Source organism: Oryctolagus cuniculus, chromosome 4 (assembly GCF_051225735.1).
Source record: "Oryctolagus cuniculus isolate XC-2025 breed Fujian yellow rabbit chromosome 4, ASM5122573v1, whole genome shotgun sequence".
NCBI classification, from domain to species: Eukaryota; Metazoa; Chordata; class Mammalia; order Lagomorpha; family Leporidae; genus Oryctolagus; species Oryctolagus cuniculus.
Window position 1 is genome coordinate 118676553 of NC_142870.1, and position 11197 is coordinate 118687749.

At 39.1% G+C, this 11197-nt stretch overlaps 1 pseudogene; it reads right to left on the reverse strand.

Moving 5' to 3' along the window:
• Positions 1-10357, reverse strand: part of LOC127482813 (casein kinase I pseudogene) — a 123773-nt pseudogene extending 113416 nt beyond the window's left edge.
• Positions 10358-11197: the final 840 nt, after the last annotated feature.

The following is an 11197-nucleotide window of genomic DNA, read 5'->3' on the forward strand; positions in this document are numbered from 1 at the left end:
AAAAAGCTCCTAAAGGCATAAAAATTGAGAGGAAGCTGATATTTTTGAATACTTGCATTTTATCAGGTTCTAGTCCAGTATATTTATGCCTTGTAACTGGTATTTAAACACGTAATTAGAAAGATAGCATCTATTGAGTCATTATTTAGCCAAGCAATCGATAAGTGCAGGTAATCTATCTTCAATGGCAATGAAATTAATCTTCAAAATTTTATGTTCCATGCCAATACAAGGAAGAGAAATCCACCTTGCCCGCATCACCTCCCACTAAGCACTTTGTCCTATGTCAATCACTATTATTGGGGGTCTATGTGACAGAAATAATAATCTTACTCATTCAACTCTTATTCATAATGAGTTTTCTCTTGTTATCCTCTCTTAGAGGCCCTGGGAGGCTGAACATTTAATGTAGATTTCATTCATGCTCATCACATAATAATCCTGGAAAGTTTAGTAAAGTAATCTCTGGGAAAAGTCTACCTTAGGAATAAAAGCTAAATCCTAATGATGAGAATAATGTTGGCTTCGTCAGGATCTACCTTTTGAGAACCTCAGTGTGCTCTATGATTTGCAGGGAGAGTAACCATCTTGAGATCCTAGGAGAAAAAGTCAGCCACTGATAAAGTCTAGGTGGGATGACAGAAGAAACCTGATTCCTTGATAACTTTTCAGAACAGATGCACCAAACTTTGAATGCCCATTTGGAATCCTTACTAAGTAAAAGGTATAAATATCTGTTTTGAGTTATTCTTAGTCATGTTTTCTATTGCTCAGAAACAAATATTTTTTAAGTGAGATGGTGTGTGGCTTTAAAAGCTTTTCTGAATATTACGTCCTCTCTCAAGATCTTCTAAAATCATTGTACTCTATGCCAGGGAAACATGGAACTACTCATTTTCCAGGATTCCTTCAGCATTCCTTTTTTCCCCTTTCCCCCATCTACTACAATGATCACCGTTAGAGTTTTCAGCATGTGACGTGCTGTTCTGATATCAACAGTCTTTTTGCTAAGAAGAGTCTTCAAACACTATCAAGGTGCATAGGAAGGCATGCCTTTCCCTCTCTTGAAATTATGCCACCTGTTGTTCCATTCTTTTTCTGTGTGGACAAGGTACCATGGCAAACCAGACACATGCCTATGGCAGTGTTTCTGGTTGTGTCCACAGGAAGACCATCTTTATCATTTCAAAGTGGATTCTACTCCTGTGGAAATACACACACACACACACACACACACACACACACACAAGCTATATATTTAGATGCCACCTCTATCTGTTTTTTTGGTACTTAATCATTTAATCAACAATCTTATATGACTTGAATTATCCGCTCCACTTTAGAAAATTAAACTTGTCTAAAATCAAAATGGTGGTAACTAGAAAAGACAGGCTTAAATGGCATACATGACCCTGCAACTTTTAATTTTATTTTTCCACTTTATTTCATTTCCTCCACTGGGTAGCATACCATTTCTGGTTCTTACTAAGTCACAGATGAGAAGAAAAAAATAGGATAACTTAAATGACTTTTAAAGCAAAAAATAAACACCAAATGAGTGGTACAAACAATGTTACCCTAGGAACTCAGAGGAATAAATGTTAACGGGAAGGCTGTTTCACTACTTAACAATCACCAATAAGATGAGTCATAATTACTTTCCCTAATTAGATTCCACTGTTTGTCATGGCTCCTGTTATCCTTTGCATTGTTCTCTTGCTAGTGATTCTTTTGCTATTATATAGTCACAGAATGCACAGATTACTCATTCCTTTCCAGACTACTTGAAAACTATTTGCAGGAGGGAGAATCCAAGCCGCGGCAATGCATGGGAAAGAAAGCAAACTTGCTGGTAGGGCTGATGACAGTCCTCAGCAATTTGTGTGTTGCTGATTCAGTCCCAGGCACCCTAACATGACCTCTATCACATCATAAAACTTTCTGGAATTTGTGGTTATATGCTTGACAGAGATATATTTATTAAATAAGTGCAGCTAATTAGGAATAAAGTTTTCTTAAGTGAAGGGTTGTGCATACAAGACTGGATGTCTTTGTTTTCTTATTCAATAAACAATAAGTGCCTTTTGTATTAGGTGTTGTGCTAGGATTTAGGAATTTGGAAAAAATTGAGAAGGTGTCTTCTTGTGGAAAAAAAGGAGTTAGTGAAAGGTATAGGAAGGAAGAATAGAAAGAAGGAACAGATGTAATGAAGAAAGGAAGTGTGGGGGGAGGGGAGGAGAGAGAGAAGGGAGGAAGGAAATGAAGGAGAGACTCTCATTTGGAAAATATATGAATGGCCCAATCTACCCACATAGTATTACAGTGCAGGGATAACTAATTTCTTCATTTATTTATTCAGTAAATAACTGTTAAAAATTAAGGAAGTACTATCTTGCAAAAATTATATGTATGATTTCTATCCTATCTATTAGGTTTAGAAGAGGCAAGATGTTTTCATGAGTGGTACGGTTCTTGACTTGATTTTTGTTCATCCTATGTTATCTTATGCAGATCATATGACTGTGTGGGTGTCACTTCCTTGATATATGAAACGAAGTAGCTCTCCATGCTTTTTCTAACCTTCCAGGTTGCTAAAAGTATCAAAAGAGATAATGCTTTTAAAATCTATCTCTTGTTTTGGATTGTCAGCCATTTTACAAATGTAAATAAAATTTTTCCACTTAGTCATCCTTCATCTGATAGAATTACCATTGAACAAAAAAATTATGTGCTTGCAAGTGTGAATTCAGCATTGTAAACTCACTACCAATATAATAGAAATCAGAGACAATATATGAAGGGTAAATTTTCCTAGGTTTGGGCTAATAGCAGTGCATCATGAAATTCTTTGCTACAGCATATCATAACAAAAGTTTATTCTTGTCCCTCCTAAAAACATTCCCCATTTGGTTGGAATATGGTAGCTTTGCCAAAGCACATAGAAAGGATGATTAAATGGCATTTTTTTATGATTAGACACAAAAACTTTCTGGAAGATGTACTGATCACCAGACTGGAGACCCCTGATCCTCAGATTAAAACTAATGCCATTGTACTAGTTAAAGTGATCATTTTAAGTGCATAACGGATCATAAAGATAGGAATAAGTATCAAAGGGACTGCATAAAAAGACCAAGTGTCTGCTAATAACAATATATAGAATTAAAAAAGAGAGAATGATCTAACATGCAAAGCAGGCCACACAGCAGACTCATAGAATGACAAACACCCTAAACAGCACTCTGGCCTCAGAATCAGCCCTGAAGATAATAGGATATGGCTCAAAAGCCCAGGAGAGCATTTCAGGCATGGAAAGCCAAGTCACTGTGGCAAAATATGCCCTACATGAAAGATCTCTGAGAGTGAGATCCCAGAGGAAAGAAAGGACCATCGCAGAAGGAGGTACCTTTCTTTGAAGGGAGGAAAGAACTTCTAATATGAGAGAACTCTAATGTCAGAGTTTGTGAGCTTAAAAGGCTTACATAGGCTTGGCAGCTCATGACAGGAGCCTTGGGTGATCACTGATGTCATGAATAAGAATGTTAATTGTTAGATCAACAACAGGAGTCACTGTGCACTTGCTCCCCATGTAGGACCATCTGTCCTTAATGTGTTGTACTATGAGAATTAACAGTAAAACTTGTCTTCAAACAGTACTTTATACGTTGTGTGGGTGCAAACTGTTGAAATCCTTAGTATAGAGTTGATCTTCTGTATATAAAGATAATTAAAAATGAATCTTAATGAAGAATGGGATGGGAGAGGGAGTAGGAGGTAGGATGGGAATGGGGGTGGGAGGGTGGGTATGGAGGGGAAGTACCACTGTATTCCAAAAGCTGTACCTATGAAAGCCATATTTATTAAATAAAAGCTTTCAAAACAATTGCGTTTTTGAAAATTTTGATGAAATTTTAGCTATATATATCATATGACTAATTTCCCATTAGAAAAATCACCCAAATGTTGCCAGTGAAACCCTTCATGTTTTCCTCAGAGGGTTTGTATTCCTGGAACATCCCTGGGAAGATATACAAACATTATTATAATAAATACTCAGGCAGAGGCCAGTGTTGTGTCACAAGAGGTTAAGCCTCTACCTGCCATGTTGGCATCCCATTTGGCCACTGGAGTGTGAGACCTAAAAGATGCTACATTGGAACAATGTGGAGGCCACTGGGGGAGTGAACCAGTGGATGGAAGACCTCTCTCTCTGTCTCTGCCTCTGCCTCTCTGTAACTCTGCCTTTCAAATGAATGAATAAATCTTAAAAAAAGAGCAGAGTCAGAAGAATAAAGATAAGTCAAAAGCAATGGAAGTAACAGGTATAGTTAGTCTTCAATATGCTGTTATTTTTCTTTGTTTCAATGTTGTGCTTGGGGGATACAAGTGAACTACAAATAGCCTTGAAGACAATAACTATGTGTAATATTTTCCATTCATTTAAAAATATTGAATGACAATTATTTTTCATAGAATTGAAATAAGATATATTCTAAGATATACAATTTACTCTCTTTCCCACCAAGACTCTTAGAATCTAATAATGGAGACATTGCTTATATTCAAATAATTGTAAGTTGAATGAGTATAGGAAAATGACTAAAATGCTGTAAGAATTCAGAGGAAACAGAACTCATATCCCAGTTGATAAACTGACATTCTTCATGGCAGCAGAATACCAGTTGAACTTTAATGGATGAATGAAATTTTAAGAGGTAGAGATGAAGAAAAAATTGAACATAAAAGAATAAACAAAGGTAAAGCAGTTTTTGACAGGAGTACAGAATAAGTAAAAGTCTTTAAAGGAGAATTTAGAAGGTGAGACTAAAAACAAAAGTAACAAACTCATAAAATAAAATTTCTGATTGTAATTAAGAAAATGAAGATCCTCTCATAGGTATAAATGTTAATCAGTACAGATAAATTATTTAATTCCACTATAATTGGAACATCTTTGTAGATTTTATTAAACACAAATCATGAAATGAGCACCTTGTCAGATACTTAGAGAAATTTAGAGTTTTCAGTACAGAGAAAACTCTGTGATTGTCCTAGTTTCACATACAAATACAATTTTCCCCAGTCCTCCAATAATAATGCTAAAATGTTCCAGGTATATATCATAAATATATCTATCATGATACTGAAGGACTGAGAATTTGATTTAGCAACATATGAGCTCACAGCTACTTCCTTCCTCTTGATATTCACATACAGAAATTCTAAAGAACTACTTGGCATTAAATTCTTTGTTCCCTACTTTTTGTTGTGCAATAAATTAGAAGTTTTCTGGGGCCACCATTGTGGCACACTGGGTTAAGCCACAGCCTGCAGTGCTGGCATCCCAGATGGGCCACAGTTTGAGTCTTGGCTGCTCCACTTCTAATACAGCTCCCTGCTGATGTGCCTGAGAAAGCGGCGGAAGATGACCCAAGTCCTTCAATCTTTGCTACCTATGTGGGAGACCTGGAAGAAGCTCCTGGCCCAGCCCTGGCTAATGCCACCATTTAGGGAGTAAATCAGCAGATAGAAGATCCACCCCCTTCCCTCATCCCTTTCCTTCTTCCACTCTGTAATTCTGCCTTGCAAATAAAAATAAAATCTTCCAAAATAAATAAATAAATTAGAAAGTGTAATTTCATAAACTCATCATAAGAAGAAACTTATGCAAAAATTGAGAACAAAAAGAAGTGAGGTTGACATAACAATAAAATAGCATGATTTTGCAGATAACTTTGAGAAAGAAAAAGAAACTGAGGTCAAATCCATCTTCACTTCCTTTATCTGGCAAAGAAAGACAAGTAAAAGGGGTAGACAAAGCCAGAGGAGTCTGTTCTGCCATATTTGTATGAAATGATAACAAACAGCTAAATTCAAACAACTTTTTCTTTCTTTTTTTTTTATTTGACAGATAGAGTTATGGACAGTGAGATAGAGAGACAGAGAGAAAGGTCTTCCTTCCATTGGTTCACTCCCCAAATTGCTGCTATGGCCGGCGCTGTGCCAGTCCAAAGCAAGGAGCCCGGTGCTTCCTCCTGGACTCCCATGCGGGTGCAGGGGCCCAAGCACTTGTCTATCCTCCACTGCCTTCCCGGGCCACAGCAGAGAGCTGGACTGGAAGAGAAGCAACCAGGACTAGAACCTGATGCCCACATGGGATGCTGGCACCGCAGGCAGAGGATTAACCAAGTGAGCCATGGTGCCGGCTACGGCGGCGGCCCCAACAAACAACTTTTTCTTGTGAGAGGAAGCTTTAAGAGATTTCTTGGATAAATCTAGAAAGTGTCTCTAAAAAGATAAATAGAATATAAATCTCCCCTAAATTTATGCTTTGGATCTTCTTCTAACATCTCAAGCATTTAAATACTGTCATTTTCTGGACAATAATGAAACTCACCTATGTAACTCAGTCATATAAAGACATAATCATCCTTTACCATTTTATGGTAGTCAAAATATGATTAATAGAAATATAGTAAAACCATATAGATACATGACAGTCAGAAAACTTTTCTCCCGTGTAAATTATTATTTTACAAGTATCTGACCTAATTTCTAAATCATTTGGGCATCCTATATTATCTTTTGAAAACAAATCTGTGACATATATTTTTGTTACAGCAATACCAATATTTTATACTTATATTCTTTGTTTTTGAAGAGCCCTTGAATTATATATACTTTTTAAAAGTCATAATGGAAGAATAATATGTTGAATTACTCATTTTGTTTAATTATCAGTATTTTTCTTCTATCCATTGCAATTATTGATTTAATATGAAATCTAAAGTTTGAGGAACATTCTCCAGTCCTTTGCTTCAGAAAAATCTATATTTATTAAGGGAATTATACCAAATTATCCCAAGGAGGGAGGCAAGACAGAAGACCTCTCAAGAAAGGAGACATATTAAACATTGGTCCACAGATTAAGGAAAAAGGTTGTTAGGGGGTTTTTGGAAGTATCATCACCAAAGTTCTGTGCCTCCTCAGTGATGAGAATTGATAGTGCCTCAGAAAGGGACATTGTTCAAAGTCCTTAGCCTCAAGAGAGGGTCCTTTCAAGAGACATTGTGATCTCAGCCAAGGGGGACACCAAACCTATGATATCTGAAATATCTCACTCTGCCTTAGATCTTCTAGACCTTTGTAAGACCTGAAGACAGGAAGTTGGGCAAACCCAGGAGGGGAAAGAATCCAGCAATGATGGAAACGGAATTTCTCATCATTGGTTGATATTTCTGCTTATCACCTCTTTAATTAGTTTTATAAAACTGTAACCTATACTGATCATCTATTTGTATGAGGGTAGGTTTTAAGAGTATAAAAACTGAGCTTTGAGAAGTGGGATGCCAGGTACAGTATTGTGGCTCAGTTGGTCAAGCTGCCACTTGCATCTGGCATCTCACATTGGAGGGCCTGTTCAAGTCCCTGCTGCTCCACTTCCCATCCAGCTCCTTTTTAATGTGCCTGAGAAATCGACAGAAGTTTGCTAGTATGCTTGGGTCCCTGCCACACATGTGGGAGATCCAAATCGAGTTCCTGCCTCCTGACTTCAGTATGGCTGAGTCCTGACTATTGTAGCCATTTGGGGAGTGAAACCAGTAGACAGAAGATTCTCTCCCTCCCTCCCTCCCTCCACCCCCCTTCTATCTCTTTCTGCCATTCAAATTAAGTAAAATAAATCTTTTTTTAAAAGAGGGATATTCCTTTCTTTGAGGAAGCATTCCAAATCACCCGCTTCTATAGGTTAAATGTCTACATTTCTAAAGCTCAGCTTATGAAGCCAAGTTTTGTAGATGGCATTGGTCATACTTCCATGCAATCCAGAACTAAGGAATTTGGTTCCTCACTGCATTTACTTCTCTAGCACTGAGACTATCTGTGTATAAAAGTATTTTAATTTCTGTCAAAATTGGCTGTTCCTTATCCCTGTAGCTTAAACCTAAACAAAAAGCAAATCTTGACAATTCACCCATTATAATAGTATCTCTTTTTATTTTTTATTTAACAGAAAACAGCTTGTCTCCTTAACAGTAAAGAATAAAGTGACAGAAAATAAATGAGTTTCAGCCGGCGCCGTGGCTCAATAGGCTAATCCTCCACCTTGCGGCGCCGGCACACCGGGTTCTAGTCCCGGTTGGGGCGCCGGATTCTGTCCCGGTTGCCCCTCTTCCAGGCCAGCTCTCTGCTATGGCCAGGGAGTGCAGTGGAGGATGGCCCAGGTGCTTGGGCCCTGCACCCCATGGGAGACCAGGAAAAGCACCTGGCTCCTGGCTCCTGCCAGGATCAGCGCGGTGCGCCGGCTGCAGCGGCGGCCATTGGAGGGTGAACCAACGGCAAAGGAAGACCTTTCTCTCTCTGTCTCTCTCTCTCACTGTCCACTCTGCCTGTCAAAAAAAAAAAAAAAAAAAAAAAAAAAAAAAAAAGAAAATAAATGAGTTTCTAAATTTAAAACAAGCATTTTGTTGCCAAAGCAACCAGAATCTGCAATTATATAATGCACATAATCTCCTATCATAGGAGCACAACTAAATATATGCTGGAAATGAACTGATCTTGAAAATTATAATTATTGAAAGAAATGAAGAGATGACATTTTAAAATTTACTGAAGAGTACAATACCATTTTAAAGTGGTAATATGTTCTTGTTATTTTCACCTTTTAAAACTGAAAACAATTTTTTTTCAAAGAATGGCTTCAGACACAAGAGAGATGAATACAAAAATGTAGGGGACTCCAGAAGGAAACCACAAGCAATTTTTTAAGACCAGCCACGTTTATCACATGACAAACGTTGTTGTAGAAACTTTCAGCTATACTGCCAATAAACTTGACCCTGATCTTCATTTTATTTTAATACTTCAGATACTTGAAACATACAAGTCATGATCAAATTATTGAATGTATGCTCACAAATGTACAGATATAATATTTGAAAGGTAGAGAAGGTGATGGCTAGCAATGACATACAATGACATTTTCTTTTTTTTAAGATTTATTTATTCATTTGAAAGGCAGAGTTACACAGAGAGAGGAGAGGCAGAGAGAGAGAGAGAGAGGTCTGCCATTTGATGGTTCATTCCCCAGATAGCCGCAACGGCCAGAGCTGTGCCAATTTGAAACCAGGAGCCAGGAGCTTCTTCCAGGTCTCCCACAAGGGTTCAGTGGCCCAAGTACTTGGGCGATCTTCTACTGTTTTCCCAGGCCATAGAAGAGAGCTGGATCAGAAGTGGAGCAGCCGGGGCTTGAACTGGCACCCATATGGGATGCCAGCACTGCAGGTGGTGGCTTTACCCAATATACCACAATGCCGTCCCCCAAAGACATTTTCAATTGAGATTGATCTAATACTTGTTAAAAACTTGTTTGTATGACATCAGGATGGCAAGGGTGGGGCAAGGGCGGAATGCATTTTTATTGCCAGCTCTTTGATAGTACTTTAACTGTTTTTTCTTCAATATCATTAATTCTTTCTTTTAAAGCCCTTTAATTGGTTCCAAGATGGCAGAATAGCCACGGGGCAGTCTGATTTAGGTTAGGTGAAATTAATATTTAAAAAGTGGAGAAAGTTCACTCTCAAGGTAAAGCTTCGGGGGGAAACTGCTGTGGGAGATCCTATGAAAGCAGTGGAAACAGCAAGGTGCAACAAGACAACAAAACACCCGCAGCTTGGAAAGAAGGCACCCACCCTAGCAAACCAGGTGAGATTGACTACACGAGCCCATGCCGCTGTTCCTACAGCAGGAGGAAGAGCTTAGTGTACTGCACTTTTTTGGGTCTGGCCAGGATCTCTCAGAGCAGCTGGACAACTGCTCACTCAGGGGGAGTGGAGAGGGGGACGAGGAGGGAAAACATCATGTTTCTCTCCCCCTCCTCGCTGCGACAACAGCAACCTGCAGCCAGCAGTGGAAGGGCTGGCACTGTTTTTGTATACAGGCAGGTAGTGGCTGCTCTAGCTTGTGTGCTCGCACCATCAATTATTGAGATCGCCCTCTGGGGCAACCACAGCAATTCAAGAGCAACCATGGAGAAGGTCTCCACTGTGCCAGCTGCACCCACCCAGCAACAGGAGGGGAGGCAGAGCCATCCCCAGGGAAAGGAAGGGCCACCTTCAGGACTTTCTACATGCCTATCACAATTGTGAAGCAAGTGGGGCTGCAGCTTGTGGGTGTTTTGCATGACTGTGAACCAGAGATCTTACCGGAGAGAAAAGCCTATATTCCCCCACTGACATAGATATGGGTGGGAGGACTGGGCTGGAACACACACGGGCAGCAACTCTGGGGACACCTTATTCTCCTTGCAGACAGGATGGGCTATCAGGGCAGAGTGGTTCCTCTTGTACTCCCTAACCATGAGAGCCCTGGCAGCTGAGACTGAGAAAACACTGACTGGGTGAGAGGAGGCAGGATGTAGCTGGGTTCTGGGTAATCACAGAGTGTCTCTGCACATTCTCAGAGCTCCTTGGTTGCTCAGAGCAGCAAACAGCATAGGGAATCGTGCTCACAGGGAAGATTACAGAGATCATATGTGCAGTTTATACAATAGTGTGATTTAGTGTTGAGCATGCTGGGAGCTAACACCTGGGTATTCTTCAGCTTGGAGGAGAATGGGTGGTTGCACCAACAGAGGTGGCCATTCCTCCCCATCCAGTTAACCAGAGGAGAGATACTATGCCCAACTTGGATGTTACCCCCATTACTTGCCCCATCCTGGAGCACTGAACAGAGTTCCCTCACTACACCCACCACACACATCTTGGTATTCACTGGAAGTCTAGACATTCCACTAAGTGATAGAGGCATAGCTCAAAGATAAAAGCCATCAGAAGAAAGAAAATTCTACAAATGCCTTAAAATAAATGCAGAAATTCAGGAAATAAGAATAAGGATGACACTATGACTCCACCAAAAGAACACTAAGCATTTTAATATTAGAAAGTAAAGATGAAGAGATTAAAAAATGCTGGAAATGTAATTCAAAAAATTAATCATAGGATTACTCAAAAGCAATCAGAAGCAAATCCATGAACTAAAGAAAAACATATATGATATGAATGAAAATTTTTCCCATGAAACTGAAATCTTAAAGAGAAATAAAAATGAAATACTAGAAATCAAAAATTTAATATGTCAAATAAGAATACATTGGAAAGCTTAACAGGAGACTTGATGAGGCAGAAGAAAGAATATCCAA